This window comes from Callospermophilus lateralis, chromosome 12, assembly GCF_048772815.1.
Source record: "Callospermophilus lateralis isolate mCalLat2 chromosome 12, mCalLat2.hap1, whole genome shotgun sequence".
NCBI lineage: Eukaryota > Metazoa > Chordata > Mammalia > Rodentia > Sciuridae > Callospermophilus > Callospermophilus lateralis.
The window spans coordinates 43,380,413-43,405,508 of record NC_135316.1 but is presented as its reverse complement, the minus strand read 5'-3'; the positions used below and the strand labels follow the sequence as shown (position 1 = coordinate 43,405,508).

At 39.5% G+C, this 25,096-nt stretch overlaps 1 protein-coding gene across 1 annotated transcript in view; it reads left to right on the top strand.

The window, feature by feature from the left end:
• The first annotated feature begins 1,503 nt into the window (after window positions 1-1,503).
• Window positions 1,504-25,096, top strand: part of Scel (sciellin) — a 170,931-nt gene continuing 147,338 nt past the window's right edge. Inside the window, exon 1 of the mRNA XM_076872195.1 lies at window positions 1,504-1,616. The gene's annotated coding sequence lies outside the window, so the exon portion shown is untranslated. The remainder of the gene's footprint in view (window positions 1,617-25,096) is intronic.

The following is a 25,096-nucleotide window of genomic DNA, read 5'->3' as shown; positions in this document are numbered from 1 at the left end:
CACACACACACACACACACACACACACATACACACACACACAGAGTTGATGTCAATTTAATTCGTGGAAAATTAATGAGACAAGGATTTGTTCTCTTGTTACTAACTTGAGAAATTTGGCAAATGGCTATCTTATTTTTCTTTTTTCTTTTTTTGGTACCAGAGATTGAAACCAGGGGTGCTTAACCACTGAGCCATATCCACAGCCCTTGTTTTAAATTATATTTTATTTAGAGACAGGGTCTCACTAAATTATTCAGGACCTCACTAGGTTACTAAGGCTGGCTTTGAACTTGCAATCCTCCTGCCTCAACCTCTTGAGCAGTTGGGATTATATTCATGTGCCTCTGTGCCTGGCTGCAAAAGCTTATCTTTAAATAGCATAAATTTAGTATAGGAGGATGTTTAACTACAATTTCTAAATTACATGTATTCTAAAATTTCATGGCATTTGGAAGAAAAATGGTTAAAAGGACAGCAAACTTTTCAGCTAATAACATTTGACTTGTGAGAAGGTAGGGTGGTATTACTGAACAATGTAGTCTTTCTTCCCTGACTGAATGGATTTTCTTTTGAAAGCTAAGGATGTCAGCTTTATTTTGTTAGGAAATTTTTCTGACCAATGTATTACAAGATATGTTTTTAAAAAGAGTTTAAGAGCATAATTCACAATAGCCAAAAGGTGGGACCAGCTCAAGTATCCATAAACAGATGAATGGATAAAGAAAAAGTGGTATTTATATACAATAGAATATTATTTAGCCTTAAAAGGGAGGAAATTCTGACATATGCTACAACATGGATGAAACTGGAAGACATTATGTTAAGTTAAAAAAAGCCCAGTCACAAAAGGACATCTGTTGTTGGATTGCTTTTATATGAAGTACCAAGAAGAGTTAATTCACAGAGACAGAAAGTAGAATGGAAGTTGCTGGGTACTGAGGAAATAGAAAAGGGGGAGTTAGTTATTATTTAATGGGCAGAGTTTCCACTTGGGAAGATGGAAAAGTTCTGGCGATGGAGGAAGGTGATGGTTATACAGCAATACAGATGAACTTAAAGCCATACCACTATATCCTTAAGACTGGTTAAAACGGCAAGTTATGTGGCTCCTGTATTTTGACCACAATTGTAAAAGATAAAAGGGCAAAAAGTTTAAGATGATTTCAATCCATCTTCAGGGTTATCCCTTTTTCTAATTTAAGAGGGGATAATTTTTATAAAGTGATTTAAGATAAACTAATTACTACAAAAATAAAAAATAAAAAAACCCTTCAATACCTTGTAACATTCCATTGACTTTAAAGTGAAAGCATTTATACTGCAAGCACAAATGCACTTGCAAGTTTCAGGAAGGTTATTAACAGAGAAGTCCTATGAGTCACGAGTAAGTACAGTGGGGGTGGGGATGGGTGGGGCTGAACTCTTAGGATTTAAATACATCTGGGGCAGCAGTGAGCATGGATTGAAACAAACTCCTTGATTTTTTTTTTCTTCCCAAATCTGTTGCGAAATGGAGAGTTTCAAGTGCTCCCAGGAGGTGATTATTGTAGTGAAGATGAATTCCATGGTGGAAAGGTCATGTGACTGGAGTCCATCAGGAGTCAGCCATTTCCTGTGAGTAGTTTGAATTTCCTTTGGGCCAGTCTGAGTGAATATCAAGTGCTTTTTCACAGGGTGAAAAAGGCTATTCTGTAGGTATGTCCTATGAGAGTCAACCTACATGTGGTGGGTGAAGGGGCTGCTCTTTGATCCCAACTCCTGAAAGCTTGTGGACTTTGTTTGCATAGCTTCATTGGTAGCAATGATGGACCTGACCTTATGCGAGGCTATTTGTCATTTTAATTGGAAATAGTGTTTGGTTACAAGTGCACTCTAGACCTTGCCAGGAATGTTCCATATGTGGAATTTTTACCATATTGCTAAATTCAGAATTCTTTGGAATTTCCAAATACCTCTAGATCTAAGTGTTTCAGAAAAGGAATTATATGTCTATACTATTATAAACCTTGATATTTTGACTACTAAGTAATGATAGTTATTCATTAAGCAAGCATTTCTTGTGTGCATATTATGTGCCAAGTACTGCACTAGGTGCTGGCTATATAACAGTGAGGAAAGCATTTACTCTCTTTATTATCTAGTTGAGTCGGGGGGACAGATATTAAATATTGCATGTGCAGCTATATAATTATAATTTGTGTTAAATGGTGTGAACGAAAAGAAACAAGTACAGGAAAAAAAATGGAAGAGGATTTGGTTTAGATTAGTGAATCAGGAAAATATTTGAATGGGGACCTGCAGAATTACTAGGAATTGGCAAATAAAGAGGAAGAGGTAAACATTCCATAAAAAAGATCTTGGCAAATATGGTAGGTGGAAGAAGATCATGCCTGGTACAAGGCAAAGAATAAGGATCTGAGCTTCACGGTAGGCAGAGGCTAGATTATGCTGAGTAGGCCATGGAAAAGACAAATTTCATTTTATTTGCTGGGTATTGCTATGTTCAAATTTAAGTTTAAAGTTTTCATTCCAGGATGATAGGAATTATAAGAACAAAATAGAGTTGGGCAAAACTGGGAGGAAATCAGCTATTTCAGATGAGAGATGAAGTAGGCATAAGCCACAATGAAGGAAGTAGACCTGGAGATAAGAGATTGATGCAAAATATAATCTGAAGGAAAGATTAGCAGGGTTTAGTAATGAGTTGGTCACAAGAGATGAGGAAGAGACTTCTTATTTTCTAGGAAAATGGAGATAGCACTTATGAAGATGGAAATGAATGGAAGAGGAGCATGGTTTGGGCTGGGGTTAGGAGAGAACAATAGTTTGGTTTTGGACATTATAAAGCTTGTGATATCTGTGGGATATACAAGTGGACATGTCAAGTCGACATTTAGGTAGATAGATATTAATTGTATATTAATATTTGGTGAATATTAATTTGGGGTTTTTTATATAGATGGATTTGAAACATAGAGATGGATGAGAATGTTTTTTAAAGGAATAAAGAGGTCAGAGGTTAACTCTTGAAGAATTGCAACAATGAAAAATCAAGTAGAGGAGGGAGAGCTAGCATTGCAGAATAAGTAGTGGCCAGACCAGTAGGAGGGGAACTTGATGAATGTGGTGTCAGAAAAGCCAGGGGAAAGAGATTTTTGAGAAGTGAGTGCTCAAAAAAGTTGGATGCTACAAAGGGGTAAGAGGGAAGGGGCGGATTGTGCTCCTTGTTTTTGACAACAGGAGGTCATTGGTGGCCTTGGCATAAGCAGTCTCTGTAACTGGCTATGGTTGGTAGGCCTCTCAGCAATGGAGGGGGCTTGTTTTGGGGATCTTTGTTGTGAAGGGGAGCAGAGAAGCAGGATGGTAAATAAAACAAAGATGCAGAAACAGAGATTATTTCAGATAGGAGCGATGAACTCAGCTAAATTTTGTCAGGAATGATAAGTATAGAAGGAGATTCTGAAGATGCCAGGAGGGAAGTCAAGGAGCCATGGGTATTACACACCAGGGAGTATAATTATGTATCAGGGTGCTACTGGTATTGTACTCTTTAATCACTTATAATCCCCACAAAATCACTGTGATTGATAAGCATCACAGTTGTAACATCTTACATTCCAAATGGCTTAGGAAGCCCAATAAGGATGGCTCCAGGCTTACGTGTCTATTAAGAATATCTTTGAAGTACAACAGAAAAATGCAGATGTTTGTCTACTGTACCCCTTGGTGGCCTTGTAGTTATTGCCAAGTTTATTCTCAGCAGACCCACAAAAATTCCCATTTCCTCGGCTTCCTTCTATCCTCATTTCCACCTCACTTCTGCCCTCTTCCTCAGACCTGCTTTATGTAAGGACGCTCCTCTCATCTGCCCTGATGAGTTCTCATTGTGTTGTATCTGCTCATTCCTGGGAAGCTTCTCATAAGACCAATAAAGTCTAATATTGACACTTCTTATAGTACATCTTGGATTTACTCACTTTCCAGTTCATTTAATTGACTCTGATGTGCTAAGGTACTGTATATGCAGTGGTGAAAAAGCAGACAAGGTTAACTGCTCATGGAACTTATAGTCCAGTGGGTATGTATGTATGGAGGGGGTGTACCTGGTTGACAAGCGAACTAATGAATTTTTTTTTTTAAAGATAATCTCAGGGGATGGGATTATAGCTCAGCGGTTGAGCATTTACCTCGCAAGTGTGAGGCACTGCATTCAGCCCTCAGCACCACATAAAAATAAATCAATAAATAAAAGATATGGTGTCCATCTGCAATTAAATATTTTTAAAAAGATAATTTCAGGTAATATACATTCTATGGCGAAAGTAAACCAGGGAAACATGATAGAGAATTACTGAATATTTAGACTGGGAGGTCAGGAAGAACTTCAGTTATTATACTGAAAGATCCCTCCCCCACTAAAGGTGAAGATAAAAACAGAATTTGTTTTGATCCAATGAATAGGATGAGTCAAGGTCGTGAAGAAGGGTTTTTTTTTCCCTTCAGCCACTCTCCTCTTGTTTTATAGATAAATAGCAGGGTCACTGAGCTTGCCCAATTCTCTGTGACTCAAAAAGGATAAAACAAAGATTCTAATCTCAATCTGTTTATCCTCTACCAGAAGTACCAGTTCTAGGCCTGCAATGGTCTCTGGAAGAACTTGGACAAGGCAATTTACCTGACTTTTCAAGTGAGGCTATTAGCAAACTAGTATCTCAGGGTTAAATGATGGCTGTGCAAGAGTGTGGTGGATCTTTTGGGGACAGTGGCAATATCAAATCAGAATTTTTACTGCCATACCATCTCATCATTGCGAAGTGTCATTTTCTTAGACCATTAGATCTGAAAATTCTGCCAGACGCCACTTGGTCTTTCCCTTCTCTTCTGGGAAGGAATGTGCCTAAATTTTCCCAGAATAATGGGTGTTCCCTTCAGAGAAATTGCTCAACCTTGTTTGGTGGCAGCCAATTCCAGAGAATCACAAAAATGAGGGCAAATTTTACTTATTTATCTTCCTATCTGGCCAAAGTACTGCATAGAAATCCAAGCTATTGCATGTTGGTCTGTGCTAAACTGAGACAGAAGAAGATTCAGAAGTTTCCATTGCTTGGTTGGTGTGCCAGTGGCCTCATGACTCGGATGGGATGCCTTGAGGTTATACAGTGGGGCCCATCTATGAAGCCCGGCCTGGAGAAGGATGGAAAATGCTCCCCTGGTCAGTCTTTTGACTTTTATTCAGTTCAGGAGACTGTAATTCAAACAGTCTATGCAAAACCAGGAACTAATCTAGTTGTTTTAAAAGAGAGTGAAGGTAATAAAATGATAATTCAATGGTTAGAAAGTAGGATTTATGAGGAAAAAGTAAAGAAAATGCAGAGGATGAAAAGAAGGTTGAAAGGGTCAGATCCAAGATGGGTGTTTGCTTCCATTTCCTCTTCATCACTACGCAGGATTTCTGGGGTCTGTGGAAAGCCCTTGGGTATACCTCAGGTGATATCTCCAAGCTCTGCTTCCTACTTCCATTCTATACTTTTCTTCCCATGTTCCTTCTCCCCTTCTTCACACCTAGTTTATTTGTCCCTATTTACCCCCTTAGTTAATTGTTTCATTAAGTTGTTTTATTTGCTGGGTCTCTATACTTTTGATGAACCTCTCCGATCTACTGACCTACTGGAGGAAGACCTTGTTGGTATTTGGCCCATAGTTTTTGCTTAATAAATGTTTTTTGAATTGAACACTCATAATGTCTTTGCTTGGTGCTTTGTGGATGAATGACAGAAAAAGCTGCAGATCCCTATATTCACCTCAACTGCCAGAAGTTGGTTTTAGTTTTCCCATGCTAGCTAGAGTCTGTGAAGATCTTTAGAATAACCTTGGTTTTCTCAGGCTGGTGCATTTTTCTGGTTTGTTTGGTCCAGACCAGAATTAGTTAGGACTTCCTCATTTTTCTGGGAAAATTTAAGAACATTTCTTCCTAGAAGAGAAGGTAAAGTCTAAGCTGTCTTTGGTAGAATTTTTTAAAATTTAAAACAGAACTTCAAAACCTCAAAGTTGAAAATTTGTATCAAAAATCCAAAATAAGGGGTTGAAGATGTCCTTAGTGGCAAAAGACTTGCCTAGGATGCATAGGGCCCTGGATTTGATCCCCAGCACTATAAAACAAAATGGAAAATCCAAAGTAAAGTTTTTCACTTATATTATAGCTTTATCCTGGTAGGTTGAGTCTACTAGGCAGCTCTCTTCCATGTAATAATTTAAGCTCTAGAAAGTTCTCTTAATCCTTAGACTTCTCCATTCAGTGGGTACAAGGTGAAGGAAGAATTGTGGATGGGAGCCTTTCATGTTACAGGCCTGGAAGTATTATTTATATCTTTCTAGCCACATTTCATTGACCATTACCCAGCCACAGACTGCATTCAAGTGAATAGACCACTATGACATCTTGTTTAGTAGTGTACTTGGGAAGAAAGAAAAAATAGTTTGGTGAAAAATTAATTAGTTACTGGCACAGATGTCATGAGTAAATCTGTTTTTATTAATCAAATGATCCTAGCTAATGCATCAAGAAAAAACATGGCAGTCTCAAGTAATGTATACAATGTCCTCAAAGATTTTTTACAATTGGAAAACTATTGCATTTTGATATACTGAGTTATAGAGATTAAGTCAAATACACAAAAGTATATTGTTTAAGTGCCCTGGGTTCTATCCCTAGGACCAAAAAAAAAAAAAAAAAAAAGAGAGAGAGAGAGAGAGATGTACATGATTGATATAACAGAATTATGACTCCACCAGTTTTTTTCATGGCAAAATAATCAATAGTATTGCAGTATATATTATAGACAGCTCCATTAAACTTTTCCTACTTTTGTAGGATATTTGGGCCTTTCACGTTTCTCTTACTTTTCAAAGGAAGAAAAACTTCCTGATTTTATTTGCTTACATATATAATCATGAAAAAATGAATGAGTAAATGAAAGAAAAGGAAGGAGGAAGGAAGCAAGGAGAGAAATGAGGGGGTAAAATCTTATTTAGGACACGAACAACCCCATGTTTATTTTTCATGATCATTTTAGCTGTTTTATAGTAATTGATCACATGAAATTTTGATGTTCTCTTCCCAACTGTGAAAAAAGTAAACACAGAGATGCAGAAGGATGCATCTGTATTTCTATGTTTGTTTTTGCATTCTTTTCTTTTAGTTGTAGCATGTTATCCCTCTGTCTGTCAGCTTTCACTCTAGGCAGGCTTCACTCCAAACATAGGAGCATCATGTGCTTCTGATGAAGTGCACTTTACAAATAACTATGGTTCAAGTAACTTCATAAATTATTCTATAGCATGGAGGAGTTTTAAAAGAGAAGAATGGAGAGAATAAATAGAAACAGATGCAAACCAGGTAAGAAATCAAAGAACCCAACTTCTTAAAACATCTAACTTTACAAAATTTTTATCATGGAAGCTATGGGACCATTCAAATGGCATTTTTGTGAAAGAAGATAGCGGAGATAGTCAGGGCTCAGTGTTGAACAACAGTGGCCTACATTAACAGTCTGCAGGTTTGTTTCTAAAATTTCAAGAAATGAGGCTTAATGTCTTTCTAATTAGCCTGTCTGTCCTTCCTCCTTCCCTCTGTCCCTCCCTCCCTCCCTTCCTTCTTCCTTATATGGGGTACCTCCAGTGTGAAAGATGATATGTTATGCATGATGTTATGTATGATGCAGTCAATGCCTCCTGTTGAGGACTATCAATTAACTTTGTCCAGAAATATTCAAGAACCTCAAGGCTGGAAATAATGGAAAATATTATATGCTCATTGGTAAAAAGGCCAAATAGCTGGCACATCTGATAGGGTCAGCCTGTGGCAGTACAGATACCTGTTAATAAGAAGAATCACACATAGAGGCTCTAAATCTTGCTTCTGAATGGAGGGTTGAATTGCCATGGAAGGGAAGTGCACTCAGGGAAGTGTGTTTGTGAACCACATCCCTTGCTTATCTTCTACACTGCAATCTCATCAATTTAGTCAACATTTGGTGAATCACAAGTGAACAAGACAGTCCTGGGCAATTAAGGAATGTGTGAGACATGACCATGCTTCTTAAGTGTGTACAAAAATTATAGTATAAAATGGTCAGGCCATTCAAAAGGTACAATTAAGAAGTATGGGGGTGCATATCTCTTCTCTGGCAAGACCAGGAAGCTTCAGAGAGGAATCACTAAAATGTATTCTACTGCACATTTTAATTGGGTCTCAAAGCATCTCTAATTTGCAGGCACTTTAGGATCTGAGATTTCACCCTTGAATATGACTAATTTATTTTACAACTTGTCCTGAAAGTCACAGGAGTGGGTTCTTAACCTACAGTAGAACCAAGTATTCAAAAAAGCTTTGGTGTTCAGAATCACCGTACCTTGTGAAGGCCTCTTCAGAAGTCTTTGGAATTGTCTCCTCTATTAAGTAGAATGACCCCAGTGAATCTAAGTGGCCAGATATTTAGACTTGCCTGATTCTCCCACAGAAATCTTTTATTGAGGAAAACGGAAAGGTTAATCTGAGGTCACAAAGATTCTTAGAAAAAAAGGTTCGCACAAACTGTTGTTGGAAGACTCATTATAGGATATTTTTCCTTAGACAACAATTTGCATTTCTATGTGGTTATAAAAAATATGTATTTCCTGACAAAAAATAATAATGTGAGTAGATATGTTCAATAAATTAATGCAACTATGTTTCAGACAGATGCTTGGAGAAACTGTCACGGACCCAAGTATCACTCTTATTCCCTTTTATTGTCATCAAGTTGGGACTGGTCATTATGCGCTGAAGGAACATTAATATCTAAGCTTAAAGTGTCTAAGACCTTTTTCCTTCAAAGAGCCAGGATGGCATCTAAGGAAGTCATAACACTGGCCATCAGAGATCAGCTTCAGGGAATCAAAAGTGTTGGTACTGACTCCTGCTTTATCTATTACAGGTTTGCCTAGAATTCCCAGATCTTTAGTTGTTTATAACATTTGCAAACTCCTATCTATAGTCACATTTCCATGATCAATTTAGCCGTGGCTGATGTGGAAAATGTATCTTCATGTACTATCACAGTTTACAGAGTTTTCTACTTAAAATGGCTGAGAGCAAAATTATAGGCTGGAAATAATGGAAAATATTATATGCTCAGGACCTTAAGATACTTCCAGTTTTAAGGTCTGTTGTTCTGCATAGTCCTTAGAATTAATGCTTCATTGTGTCCTCCCCATCCCCAGCCCAGTCCTCTGTATGGCAAGATTTTTAAACAATCACAGCTGAGTGCTTCAATGTCTGTCACCATTTTATCTGCATTTTCACACGCATTTTAGCAATCATGTGAATCATTTCTCCCTCACCTCCCACAAATAGCATGGGTTAAAGAGAGCTGTGGGAATTAAAAAAAAAGTAATAATTTTGACTTCATAATCCTAAAAGACAGAATTTACATTAAAAGTGCGCGCGCATACACACATAGTCACAGAACGACCTACCAATGCAGCTGCTTTGGAATGTTCCAGAAGGTCATCTGCCAGTGATTTGTGTTTTGTTGTGTTGTGGTTGCTCAGCCTCTTTGATCTTGTGCCATTTTGGAGGCAGGGTTAAATCACAGAGTGGATCAGGGCACTGACCTCATTACATCATATGTGCTGAATCACGGTCCTACAACTGTCATCCCAAAGGCACGGGGCAGAAGTCCGCTGTCGTGGAAACCTGTATCAGTGCAAATGCTCACATGCTTGTGTGATATTGTTTCTGCCGTTTCCCATTAATGTCACATGAGTGTGATCAAGAAAATACTTTCTTCTCTTTCCACTCCCTCACCCCACCCTATTTGCTAAACAATCAATCAAATGCTTTTAAAACCTGACAAAACAGCTTTCATTTTGAGGTTCTGATCTAAGCACTTGCCTTGAAACATCCTCAGTGTCACCACTGTCCTCTAGTGGTTGTTTTGAATCACATTCGGTTTCAGAAAGAGAATTTAAATCTTTTTGTTTCTTGACCATGCTGTGTCTCAAATAAAAACCCGTGTGCCTGAGAATCATCCTTTTAAGGATGTGAAGCTTTGGGTGTTTGAAAAAAAAAAAAAAAAAAACAAGAGAAAGATGATGAATTTTAATTTCCATGGTGCCTCATCTTTGCTGAATATGAAACCTTCAAGCCTCTGAAGAGCTGAATAAATTAACCCACGTCTGTCCGGGCTTCATCCGTGAGTACAATAGTTAAGAGTACTTGTTTTTTGAAGATCCAACTGCTTTTGTCTGCACCACTCAGTTTGAGGGAAAACGACTTCTGGAATCCTGTCCAACCTCTTGATATTCTGAATGATGTCTACTGCCACTCTAATTATCAGCCAGGAGGCTTATTTGTAATCACCAGCTTTCAGTAATTTAAATAGGTAGTGGCTCAGCCAACCATTTTTATTCAAAATGCAACAAAAGCTAAAATTGCTGGTTGAATTTTATCCAGATGCTAGCTTCTTTTAGGACAGGCCAGCTGATGCAGAGCAGTTTTTCATTTTCCTATAATGTGTCAGAAGCACATTTTTCCTTCACAAATCTAACTGGCAAGCTACAATGAAGTCTACAATTTATGTATCAGTTCAGTTGCTTACCAGAGCCAGCAGAGGGGACATGTGAAGAATTAATCCTTTGTGCATGTATCATCACATGGACCACACCCAAACCATGTTATCTTCAAAGACTTAGAGATGGGCTTCCATTGTTTATTCAACTTCAAAGAAACTCACCCCTACCTCACTTTTGTGTGTGTGTGTGTGTGTGTGTGTGTGTGTGTGTTACTGAGAATCAAACCCAGGGCCTTCTGCATTCTAGGCAAGTACTCTATAACTGAGCTGCACCTTCAGACGAAACAACATTTATTTATTTTGGTGGTTACCAATAATAATAAAGACTGCGGTAAACAAAATTGTTTATCACTACTTAATACTTCTATGAGACCCCTGAAAGCCTTTTGTCTATTTTTTCCTTTATACTTTTGTGTACAAAGTTGACTAACTTCTTAATCTCAAAAAAGAAAAAAGTTGAATCAAACAAAATCTGGATTCCTTGAGAACAAATTTCTATTGTCTCAAACTTTCTGTAGTCCCCAATAATTATCTCCTCCTGGGCCATCAAAGGAGCTCACTCTAAGTAGCTCTAAAGCTATAAAAATTGCAAAATTAAAAAAAAAATAGGTTAAAGATTTTTTTTTCCCTCCTGTGAAATTTCTTGAGTTTGCAAGTCCCTGATTTTGCACTTTAAAAAGTCTCAGAGAAGATTTGTGTGTCCTTTGTCTGAGTCTTTGTTTAAAAAGTGTCCACAGAGTGGTTAATTGCTATTAGCAAATGCAGATAGAAAGAGTTTCCTCTGTGCAGCTTAAGGTCCTTTTGCCAATTCCCAGCAGGCTCCCTCTCTTATTTCTCATTGTGGCTTTTCCAAGTCTTCACTCATCTCTGCAAATCCCCCTCCCCCCCCCCCCCCCCCGAAATTTCCCTACACTCACTGTCAGCAGATGACCTTGGCTCTTGTATCACACAGGGGACAGATCTATTTACAATAGCTCTTTCAAGTCCTTTGCACTTACTAAATGTACTTACCTTGCAATTCCACCCTTATCTCCCCTTTCCAGAGTAGGGAGAGGTGACTCCCCTTGTTTTCCAAGACCAGTGCTTTCACCTCCCACCATTTCTTCAGAGTCCTGGCTTCATCTCTTCTTTCTCATGTATCTTTAATCCTCCACTGTCACTGTCTCAATCCCCTTAGCATATAAACGTATAACAAACTCTCCTAGAATCTTGACTTAGGGTCTGTAACTAAGCATCAAGTGACAGCTTCCTTCTAAACATAGAGGCCAAAAGAGGCTCTTAGTACAGCAGTTGCCATGATTTAGGTTATGTGTCCTCAGCAAATTGGATTGTGGATAGGGGCCATCGACCAGGGTAGTGATACTGCTGGTCTTCAGTGACAAGCTCTGCTTCCTCACATGTTGAAGAAGCATGCCAAGGCAAGCATACAAAGCAGGGTTTAATTTAAAAGGGCAACATAGACTTTTCCCAGAAGGAAGAAGGGGGTCATAGCTGGTATTCTGGTATCCCAAGAAGTGAGCCTTTTTATATGTCCTAGGCTTTGTTCTCCTGTTCTCTTCCCTTTATCTCTCTCCTTCCTGCATAAGTGACTAGGCCCAGGAGATGCTCTTTGGGATGACCCGAAGGTGAGAAGCAGATGGACTGAAGGGATCAAGGTGAGGTGATCTGGCCAGCAAGGGGGTGTAATTAGCAACCTTTATAACTCCTTCTAGGGAGGGACTGTCCCTGGACAGGTTACCTTAGTAACAGGTTGGAGCAGGGCAGGTTATCTTGATAAGGGTGGAGGAAGGGCTCTGAAGAATTAACATTTCAATCCCTCCATTCTATGGATTGGACCCTTGCCTATCTGCCTGTCTAATTCTGGCTTCAGTAGCTCAGATGATTGGGTTAAAACTACCTGGTGCCTGAGTTCTATATGAGCTCCTGTTTGCAAGCAATAGAAAATGATTCTGGCTAATTTTTTCTCAGTAGGAAATTTACTGGGTGGTGGTCTTTGGTCACAGATCTACAGGATTTTTGAGAATGCTTAGAAAAGAGATAGAAACCAAAGTCCTCTGGGGGTTTTGCAGGCAGGTGAGCGGCAAAAGTTCCGCAGGTGAGAGATAGATTCAGCTTGCTACGCTCACTGCTGCTCCTTCCATGCAGTGGTCCCTGTACTGGTCTGGCTGTTCTAGGCCAAGTGACTTGTTATCCCATAGCCAGACTGGCTCATGACTACCATGTGGATCATGGTTCCGTCACTATACTGACATACAGACATACAGCAGGGCATTTCCAATAAAAGAGATTGGACAGTCGATGGGAGTTGGGTGCTGGACAGCTCAAACCAACATATGGTGACCACAGATGTTTACTCTAACCCAGAGAGCTACTCTAACAATGTGAGAAGAGGGGTGAAAATAGAAGAGGGGTGGGAATCAGTAGGAACAGAATAACAATAGCAGAGAGAAGCAAAGATGAGGTAGACTCCAAGAGTAGTTGTCAGGAATGTTATGTCATGAAAATATTAGTATCACAACAGTGAAGCCACAGATGGACTCCCACTCTGGAGAGTGGTGAGACAATGGGTGACCATAGGTACTGGGTTGGCAGGACACTGGAGTTGGCTCATTCCACATGAGTGTAAAATATTAGAGGCCAGAGAACCACAGATGTCCCTGGGGTACAAATGCACCCACTGGGTGGCATTAGATATGCTTTTTAACTACTATGAGCCTCAGTTTCTTCATCTGTAAAAAAATAAACCTCTGTATGGTTGGTGTAAGAATTAAATGATAATGCATACTAGTGCTTAGCAGAGTTTCTGGCATATTGTTAACTTTTATTATTGATATTATTATATCACATTTTCCGTGGTCTTACAAATCCTATTCTATTTTTTTTTATCTTCATGGAAAATTCCAACTCATCTTTTAAGATCTAGTTCAGATCTTACCTCCTCTGAAAATCCATTCACAAATCTTCCTCCTGCCCTAAGCATAACTAACAATGCAGTTCATTTCAGTTCAGGACAACACTTATAGATTGATTATGGTATGCAAGGCATAGTATTTTTCTAGGTGCTGGATATATCAAAGATATCAAAGACATAGTTTGATTTTTCAAAAGCCTATAATTTATAGTGACAGACATAAACACTATTTTAATGTTTTCAGTAAATACCATCATAGCGCTATGACAAAGCAATATGTTGCTTTGCATTTTCCTCCACCTAAATCACACCTCTACTGCAGTTGACTATGTCATTATTATTTAGTTGTTTGCTCATCTACCTCTTTTAGTAGGCTGTTATGCATTTTGAGTTCAAGAACATCTTTTTCATCTTTTCATCTCCAGATCATAGAAAGCATTCAATATCTTTGTTGAGTAAAGTATGACTCCAATCTATTTTCATTGAAAAAAATAATTATTAATTTTCAGAGATGTCATTCTTAATTGGTTATTATTATTATCTAAGAGGAAAAGTTTTATTCTGAAATTTCACAAATCATTTCCTTACTCATAATTAAAGTCTGGTCATTGCTCAATGTTGGTATCACTAATCTGATTGAAATAAAGGGAGGGAGATGGGGCTGAGGAATGCCAGGCCAAAGCTGTTGGGTTGCTGCAAAATTCCAAGGGACTCCCTCATATCCAAGATAGAGCACCAAGTTTAGGCGAGGTTCATCCATGATGGGAAAACCTAAAACCAGGGAGCAGATGGAGATGGAGGTGAAAATGGACAGACCCTTGAGGAGTGGGCATAGTCAGAGGAGGAGAAGAGGAGAGAAAGGAGGCCACTCTGAGCCATTCCCATGTGTGAGGAGGAAGAGAGGCTGGTGTGGGAGGCAGAACAAAAGAGAGAGCAGAGGCTAGGTAGGCGGAGGGGTGTGCGGAGTGTAGAGGAGCAGGGGCTGATTTCAATTATTAATTTGAGGATTCTGGAACACTGGCATGCAAAACATATGCTCAGGGAAGGTTGAATAAAATGTCTAATTTTAAGAAGAAAGGAGGCATGGGAGGGTCAGAATAGTTGTCCTGGGTGAGACCAGGCCACCTGGGTGGTCATCCACCCAGCTCCAGGTAAATCACACACTGAGTAGAATAGAATGAGGAGTGGATCCAAGAAGAAGGGTTTAGTCCAGACTTTGGTGTTCTTTTCCCACCTGAGTATCATGTGATACAATCCCACTAAAAGTCATGTGGCTCACATGAGATAATCATTCTTCCAGAATTTTAAAATGTCATTTTTTTTTCTGCTTTTGATCTGTTGGGTAAATCTTGCCAGTGTCAATTTCCTATGTCTCTTGTTTATGGTTTGTGTTGATTAATGGCCATATATAGTTTGAAAGCACAATACAGTATTATGTAAATGCTGAGTAACTAGATTATTTTTTGCTTATGTGACTCAGAATTGGCAGGCTTACAATTTGTGTTTTACTTCTTTGGCCAATTACCTTGATCAATCAAGCCAAATGGAAGTGGAGCCCACTTTAGGTGGGGGTGGAACATGGGCAATCTGGAAAGTATTTTGTCCAATTTTTTCATTTAAAATGAACTTAGAAGCCAGGTAACTTGCCAGGGCCATACTGTGGGAGGAGGACTAGGAGATCATGCTTCCTCCTTTCGTTTGAGGAAAGAATCTTCCATATTTGATGAAGACAATAGGAAAACCACTGTTCTGTAGCATTGGGTAAGTGGAGATGGAATTTCTTGGAAGTTTAAATCAGGTTTTATTTACCTGTTCTTCCTGCATAATTGCCATTGCCAAAGGTCTAAGGTCTATTTTGAGAATCAGTAAGGAGTTTGAGGGAGACAGTCAATGATCAGATTATACTGGAGGAAGTTAATCTCATGGAAGTTTCCTCATTATTGTGAATGAGTTAAAAATATATGCTTTAGGGGCTGGGGATGTGGCTCAAGCGATAGCGCGCTCGCCTGGCATTCGTGCGGCCCAGGTTCTATCCTCAGCACCACATACAACACATACAAACAAAGATGTTGTGTCTGCCGAAAACTAAAAAATAAATATTAAAAATTCTCTCTTTATCTATATATATATATACAGTTTAAAACATTTGCCAAGTATGATGGCCCATGCCTGTAATCCCAACAGCTGGGAAGGCTAAGGCAGTTGGATCAAGAGTTCAAAGTCAGCCTCAGCATAATAGAGGAGCTAAGCAACTCAGTGAGACCCTGTCGCTAAATAAAACACAAAATAAGGCCAGTGCTGTTATTCAGTGGTCCCATGAGTTCAATTCCTGGTACCAGCCCCCTGCAAAAAAATTTATTACTCCATTATTAACTCAAGCTAGTTTAGTGGAATGATTTGTTTTTTTACTTGAGCAAGAAATATATCACCCTTTAGTTACTATCCTATTCTTTCCAGATGCTGCTATTCATTTTTCCTTTGAAAGTCTTAGTTTGGAGAGCTGGCACTTTTGTTTGTGTTGCTTATAATAGTGATGACCTATACAGTGTCACTTAGGCTTGGTGGTGGCCTTTCAGAGACCAATGCAATGAAAAATAATGCACTTGTCACTTTGTGGTTGTCCTAGTGTATTCAAGCTGTGAGGACTACATTAGACAGGGTGGCTCATAAACAACAGAAATTTGTTTCTTTCTGGAGGCTGAGAAGTATAAGACTAAGGCCAATAGCAGATTTGATGTGTGGTAAGCACTGCTTCCTGGTTCATCTACAGCCATATTCTTGCTGAATCCTCCTCTGGTAAAAGGGGCAAGGGATATTTATGGGGTCTCTTCAAAGGAACTGTTAAAGTAAATTAGAATTAAGAGCAAGCCTGTAGACTCCCAGAACAAAGTTGGCAAGTCCTCATAAGTGACCTTAACTTTGCTCAATATGCAAACATAAGCAAAACTTAAACTTGGGCTATTTCTTGTAAATGCCTACATTCAAGAAAAATGAAACTTACAACTAAGCAGTCAGAAGCCACAAACTACCTTATATAATTAAGTACTCTTCAACAGAATGAACCAAATAAGGCAACTTTAAACTATAGCCAAAGAGTTTCTTTGTTTTATACTTGCATTCAACCTATAGCACCCTATTTCTAGTGTTTCTTTCCCAAACTGACCCCCTCCCACAACCCAACCACTTGTGGTTTGGAGCTGCTGGATTCACAAATTGCTCTTAGTTCACATAAACTCTGAAATTTTTTTGTGCCTTGGCTTATCTTTTAACAACACTAATAGCATTCACAATGCCTTTGTGACATAGTCACCTTCCAAAAGTCCCCCCTCCAAATCCCATCACATTAGTGATTGGGTTTCAATATATGTAACAAACTATGTTCAACAGGGTGGCTCATCAACTGGTAGCAAAAGTCATCAGTGGGGCCCTCCGGAAACTGTTTCAAAGTTGCAGTGGGACATGGCCTGTACTCATATAACCTTTGATTTGCTGCTATAAGAATGAAACATTGCTACCTATCAATTTTATTTATAATCTGGAATATTTGTTCATTTAGTGTGTATGTGTGCATGTATACATGTGTACTGCTTTGAGAGAAATAAACATAGTATAAAACATGAACACTGATTTGAAATAACACTATGATTAGGGAGAATAAATATAAGTATACAATTTTTTTTCATAAAGTTTAGCAAGAGGAAGCCTTGCAAAATATTGTACATTTTGATGAATTTGTTTCAAAACTGATTTTCAAAGTTTTAGCATCTAAAGCACACACCTTATTTTAAAGCCCTGCATGGCAGCTTTATATCCATTTTGTTTATGAGTAAAAATGAAACTCAGAGGGGTTAACTAACCCAAAGTGAAATAGAATGTGTAAGAAATACCCAAATTGAAACCTGGCCTTATCTGTATACACAGCACCTGACATTTCTCGTAAAGACATTAGAGTAGAGATGTGTCAATTTTACTTTATTTTATTCTTTTGTTACCTGAGCCTCAGAGCTCACTTTCTATGTTTGGTAAATGCTTTTCCTAGGGTGCTTTGTCAACTACTTGCCTTTCCGGAGTGTCGCCATGAGAGTGAGGGGCTAGGCTCTGCCATTCAGATCCATCTGCTCTGCACTTTGTGCATCAGTAATTAGGACACAAAGAAGTGGGAACAACCCAGAATCTATTTGGACATTTGGGGGTGGAGGTGGCAACTCTTTCCTAAAGGCAGCAGTGTCCATGGCTCCTGCAGCAGGGTTCAGTCCCTGAGGCTGCCTGAATGTGCTGTGGTATCTGGGACCAGCAGGAGCCTCCAGGTGTCATGGCAAGTTCCATAGTTGGATTTTGGGACTTGTTAATGGTTGTGAAATTCTTAAGTTTGCTTCTCCAGCCCTACCAGAGTATGGGAGCTATCCTACATCTTTTAAATAGTTCCCACTTTCTTTAATTATTTGCCTGTAAAAAGTCCTGCCTGAGACTGAAGGTTGTAACAGGAGGGATCAAAGGCAATAGACCTGCAAGAAAATAAGGGGGAAATTGAAATTGATTGAGTCTTGGTGGGGACTAAAGGGGAGTAAAAAATCAAGTTAATATAAAGAAAATAGATTTGAGCAGCCATTGAAGTTAGTGAACAAACATCTAACCAAATCATCTCACCTGTGATTCCCTGCAGTGGTGGTCCCATTGAAGATTTGGTTTGGCAGGTGAAATTGTAGTTGCAAGATGGTGTTGAAAGGTGTGAAGAATTCAAGAACCATGGAGTATAGCAGATGATAGTGTAATGGCAGAAAACAGCAAACTTAAAGTCCAGCTCAAAGCATCCACTGAAAACTTTTTCAAACAGTTCTATAAGAATCTGTCACCTCTTTCAGCCAGAAAAGCCTCAAGGAATCCAGACTCAAACAATTTATATCCTAAGTTGCTTCCTTACAGCAATGTATAACCTTCTCTGGTCTCTCAGGTGAAAATTTGAGCTCTATGTTGCATACAGTATTAAGTAGGTCCCAACACACGATGTAGAGCCGTGGGAAGATTTGTGTTGCTCAAACCTCCCAACACACACTCATGCATTCCCACCCCTGTCAATGTAAGAATGTCCCAAAGTCCATGACAAAGTCAAGCCAAAAGAATTTCAGGATGTTCCTAACCTATATTTACAAAAATATGGCTGATATTTTTGACAATGAATGCTGAGACTGTTAGCCCAGGAGGGAGGAATGCGATGTGATTCAGCAGAATGTATCAATATATGTATCTGCACCTATATACAATCCTAAATTCAACTGGGGGTGATTTTAGTTACTCCAAAATCAAAATTGAGTGAATCATCCACAGTGGCTTAAACCCTTCTGTTGTAGTTTAAGAAAAGTTATCAAAAGATTTAGAGACAGAAGGAGGTAGGAATGAGGGTGTGTGTGTGTGTGTGTGTGTGTTTGTGTGCGTTCAATTCAGTGCCTTAACTACTAACCATGGCCCTTCACTGATTCTTGCATTGAGAAATTCATTGGTGAAGAGAGTATTAGCATTAAAAAAATCCCTTGAGGCTTTTCTTTATGGACCTGGGAGAGGAGTGAGTTAAAATAAACTGATCTCACTGGGATACTAGAATCCCAGCATGGTTGAAGCCATAAAGCAGCATTTAAAACACAGGAGACAATTTGACATGGGTGAGTGACAGGCTTGAGTTATTCAGCTTTGCATTGCTGTAACAAATACCTGAGATAAATCAACTTATAAGGAGTAAAGGTTTATTTTGGCTCGTGATTTCAGAGTTTTCAGTCCATGGTTGCTAGGACATGTTGCCAGAGAGTGGATGGTGAGGAAACTGCTCACCTCATGCCATCTGGCGCTGTGTGTGGGGGATAAGTTAGAGTCCCAATAGCACCTTTGAGTCAACCCCCCACTACCTAACTAGGTCTCACCTCCTAAAGATTATACTACCTCCTAGTAGCACCATGGGCTGGGGGTCAAGCCTTTAATCCATGGGCTTTTGGGGGACATTCAAGATCAAACTACAAAGACCTTAAAAATCAGCTACATATACAGCCAATCAAGAGAATATTTTATTTATAAAACAATATTTACATTAACCATATCCCCAAAACAATAGGTATGGGGTTCAATTTGATCCTTCACATAATAAAGCACTGGTCTACCCAGTTTCCAAATTTAAATGTCAGATACTAAAAGGAAGGCTAGGTGTTCTTGAAAAAGAATTCTGAAATCTTACTGTAAGGGTGTATTTCTTCTAGCCTTTTGCAAAGGGACCTTCAGCTATTGGACTGACTGCATTGGGAAAGAAAAATGTGATGGCCCTTACCACATTATAGGATCGATCTAATAGTTGTTCTGAGTTAACACTAGTTCCTGGGGTCCAGGAAACTACCATGATCTGTCAGTCACAATGAGGGATTATGGGGGTCAGGTAATGATTGGGGTTTTGACCTGTCTACCTTGGCAAAACCTAGATCCATATCTTTGTTTAAAATTCAGTTTGATTTTATGACTGAATGGAAACCCTCAGAAACTATAAAATCTTCTGGGTAGCTTCCTGACACATTAAAGATTATTATGATAGGAAGAGCTGGCGGAAGTCCTAGAATCTTTCCTCCAAATGGTCTTGAAATAATAGTACTATTCATTCATTCAAGCAATTTTTATTGACTGCCTACTATGTGTTAGACACTGTGGGCTTTTTATTAGGGAACAAAACAAAAATTCCTATTTTAACAGAGTGAAAATTTTAGAGGAAGAAGATAATTTAATAAATGAAGTGTACAGTTTGTCAAATAGTGATTAGTGCTTTGGGGGGGGGATAAATCAGGGGTGGAGTGAGCAGGGGGATGGTCTTCATTTCTCATGGAGCCAACTGGGATTAAAATTGAAGTGAGGGGCTGGGGTTATGGATCAGCGGTAGAGCGCTCGCCTCACACATGCAAGGTCCTGGGTTCGATCCTCAGCACCACATAAAAATAAATAAATAAAAGTTATTGTGTACTACTACAAAAAAAATAAATATTAAAAAAAATGAGGTGAGAGGAGACCCAACATGGCGGCCGGCGAGGAAGCAACACTTTCAGTATCTCCTCATTAACGGGATCAGAAAGACCTATTAATACGCCTAGATTCTACCTGCTGAGGAACTTCTAGCAATTTTCCGCTGAAAGGAGACCTGCCGGGAATTAGTAAGTTTATTAGAGGTGACAGTTTGTCCCAGACGAGTGAATCTCGGCCACGCGGCGCAGAGGTCCGGTCCCGCCGGCTGCCGCTGAACTGCTGCTGGCTGCCGCCTGCCGGTGGCCAGGCACAGTGAGAAGGGTCCCTGCCCAGCTGGCAAACGGCCCCGCCCTCCTGGCTCTGCGAACTGCCCCCCAACTAGCTCGGCTCCGTGAACGGCCTCACCCGCCAGGCAAATGGCCCCATCCGCACGGCGAACGGCCCCCGCCTGCCTGGCTCTGGGAATGGCCCCACCCGCCCGGCAAATGGCCCCCGCCCCGCCCGGCTCAGGAGGCGACGTGAAGGGACTCTAACCAAGCCTTTATGAAATAGCGAACTGGGAACTAAAACCAGAGATTGAGTCAGACCAGAGACAAGCCGGTCCCACCCCTCCCTTCAGACACTCTGGCAAGGAGCCAGGGGCCCGCCATAGCAGAGAGGAGAAGTCACCAAAGTTCGGCCAACGAGATTCCTTCCCAGCGGAATCTACTTTAGCAGGTGTGTGACTCCCACCCACATCAGATACAAACAACCGGGAAACTTCAAAAATCTCTCTGTGGGCGTGACCGGAAGGGCCAAGGGACTCCCGACCCCCAACTCCCCCTACTGCCAGTGACGTGGGCGTGACTGTAGGGGCGAAGGGAAGCAGAGAAGACTCCCCACCCCTAACTCCTCCTACCGCCAGCAGAGTGGTAGTGGTTGTAGGGGCTGAGGGAAGCAGAGGGGATCCTCGACCCCCAACTCCCATTACCACGAGTGGCGACACCAAAGGTCTTAGCCGCCAGCTTCCGAGGGCGTGCCCACCAAAGGGACCCAGAAAAATTAAACTATTGACTCCCAGACCACAGCTCCACAGCACTGGGGCTTAGATGAATGACAGAGAGAGTGCTCAGTTGTTCGGGAAATAGGGCACGCGGTGGGGCTGAAAGTGTAACCAGATCCTTGGGGAATGGCCTCCAGTGAGCAGGACCTGGCTGGCTGGCAGGAGGAAGGGGAGGAGGGGCCGTAGAAGTGAAACGGCTCTGGACCAACAGGATTGAGAGACTCCCAGGAGCCGCCTTACAGGGATTGCTGTTGACACACTGAGGGCAAATCTCAGCCCGGAGGGCACAGCTCTGCCTACGGGAAGAGAAGAAAATGGATCTCTAAGACCTAATTTTATTTCTTATTTTATTTTATTTTTTCTCTCCCCTTTTCCCTCTTTCTTCCCCTTTTCAAGTTTTATTGTTCTTTCCATTCTCCTCTATGCTATTTATCTCCCTCTCCTTCTTTCTTTTCAAGAGCACCTTCCTTCCCCTTCCCCCCAACATTCATCCCAAGCATTACGTCCTCCATTACGTGGAATTGTCTAAATGCAAATAGGTGAATGTTTCGAGGCCATCTATAGGGCTCCTAAAGACCTAGCTACTACCAACACCCTGATCCAATCGACGGTTAGTATCCCCCTTCAGTAGAGCAACCTTCTAAAGTAGCCAAGACATACTAACCCTTATACCTTCATAGCACCTAACCTAAAGTCCTAAGAACAAAAACAAACCACTATATGCATACAGAATCCGGAAGCCCTTTTTAAATTGAATGAATCAGCTCTAAAGTACAATAAAGCCCAACATCTCTAGGCATGATCTCCCACCACAAAGGAGAGACAACATATACAAAGCCAAAACAAATGTATAGGAGAAAGCAGTTACAAAGCAGTCAAACAGAGCTGGAAAGTAATGTGAACAACATGAAAAAACAAGGGAAAAAAGGAGTACAGACAATGCAGGACAACTTAAATCTACAGGAGGACCTAGAAGCATCAGAAACATGGACAGGGAAAGAAATCAAGGCATACCTAACTCAGATGGAAAGGAATATTAGAGAAGACATGAGACAGCAAGTCCAAGCATTGAAAGTATATTTTGAAAACGAACTAAACAAACAAATTCAAACTGCAAAGAATGAGCTTTACCAGGAGATAGAGATCTTAAAAAAAAACAAACAGTAATCCTAGAAATGCAAGAAACCATAAACCATATTAAAAACTCTAACAAGAATATTACAAATAGACTACATCAAGTAGAAGTCAGAACATCAGATAATGAAGACAAAGTTTATCAACTTGAAAAGAATATAGTCAACACAGAAAAGATGCTTAAATCTCACAAGCAATCTATCCAAGAGATATGGGATCTCATCAAAAAACCAAATTTGAGAGTCATTGGGATAGAAGAAGGCACAGAGGTTCAAACCAAAGGAATGGACAACTTGTTAAATGAAATAATCCTAGAAAGCTTCCCAGAGATGAAAGATGGAATGGATTGCCAAATCCTGGAAGCCTACAGGACCCCAAACATCCAAAACCGTAATAGACCAACTCCAAGACATATAATTATGAAGATAGCCAACATACAGAACAAGGAGAGAATATTAAAAGCTACGAGAGAAAGGAGGCAGATTGCATTCAGGTGTAAACCAATTAGGTTAATGACTGATTTTTCCTCGCAGACTTTGAAAGCGAGAAGATCCTGGAACAATGTATTTCAAATGCTGAAAAATAATGGGTTCCAACCAAGAATAATGTATCCAGCAAAATTAAGCTTCAGATTTGACAATGAAATTAAAATCTTTCACGATAAACAAAAGCTAAAAGAATTCGCAGCCAGAAAACCAGCACTGCAAAGCATTTTGGCCAAAATTCTACAAGAAGAGGAATGGAAAAATAGTGCCCAAAACTAACAGTGGGAGGTATCTCAGTAAAGGGGGAGGAAAATAACCAAAAAGTAAAAACTAGCCAAACTAAAATAAATAAATAAATAAACATGACTGGAAGTACAAATCATATTTCAATTGTAACCTTAAATGTTAGTGGACTAAACTCACCAATCAAGATATACAAGCTAGTAACCTGGATCAAAAAAACAAATCCAACAATATGCTGCCTTCAGGAGACTCATATGATAGGAAAAGACATATACATGCTGAAGGTGAAAGGTTGGGAAAAATCATACCACTCACATGGCCCTCGGAAGCAAGCAGGAGTGGCCATACTCATATCGAATAAAATCAACTTCAAACCTAAGTTAATCAAAAGGGATAAAGAAGGACACTATATACTGTTAAAAGGAACCATCCACCAACAAGACATAACAATTATCAATTTGTATGCACCAAACAATGGTGCTGTAACGTTCATAAAACAAACTCTCCTCAAGTTCAAGAGTCAAATAGACCATAACACAATAATTATGGGGGACTTCAACACACCGCTCTCGCCATTAGACAGATCCTAGAGACAAAAGCTGAATAAAGAAACTATAGAACTCAATAACACAATCAATAACCTAGACTTAACCGACATATATAGAATATATCAACCATCATCAAGTGGATACACGTTCTTCTCAGCAGCACATGGATCTTACTCAAAGATAGATCATATATTATGCCATAGGGCAACTCTTAGTAAATATAAAGGTGTGGAGATAATACCATGCACCATATCTGATCATAATGGAATGAAACTGAAAATCAATGATAAAAGAAGGAAGGAAAAATCCTGCATCACATGGAAAATAAACAATATGTTACTGAATGATCAATGGGTTACAGAAGACATAAAGGAGGAAATCAAAAAATTATTAGAGATAAACGACAATTCAGACACAACATACCGGAATCTATGGGACACAATGAAAGCAGTTTTAAGAGGGAAATTCATTGCCTGGAGTTCATTCCTCAAAAAAAGAAAAAACTAACAAATAAATGAACTCAGACTACATCTCAAAACCCTAGAAAAGGAAGAGCTAAACAACAGCAAATATAGCAGAAGACAAGAAATAATTAAAATCAGAGCGGAAATCAACGAAATTGAAACAAAAAAAACATTGAAAAAATTGATAAAACTAAAAGTTGGCTCTTTGAAAAAATAAATAAGATCGACAGACACTTAGCCATGCTAATGAAGAGAAGAAGAGAGAAAACTCAAATTACTAACATACGGGATGAAAAAGGCAATATCACAACAGACACTACAGAAATACAGAAGATAATTAGAAAGATTATCAAAGATAATTTTGAAACCCTATATTCTAATAAAATAGAAGACAGTGAAGATATCGATAAATTTCTTAAGTCATATGATCTGCCCAGATTGAGTCAGAAAGACACAACAATTTAAACAGACCAATAACAAAGGAAGAAATAGAAGAAGCCATCAAAAGACTACCAACCAAGAAAAGCCCTGGACCGGATGGGTATACAGCAGAGTTTTACAAAACCTTCAAAGAAGAATTAATACCAATACTTTTCAAGCTATTTCAAGAAATAGAAAAAGAAGGAGCTCTTCCAAATTCATTCTATGAGGCCAACATCACCCTGAT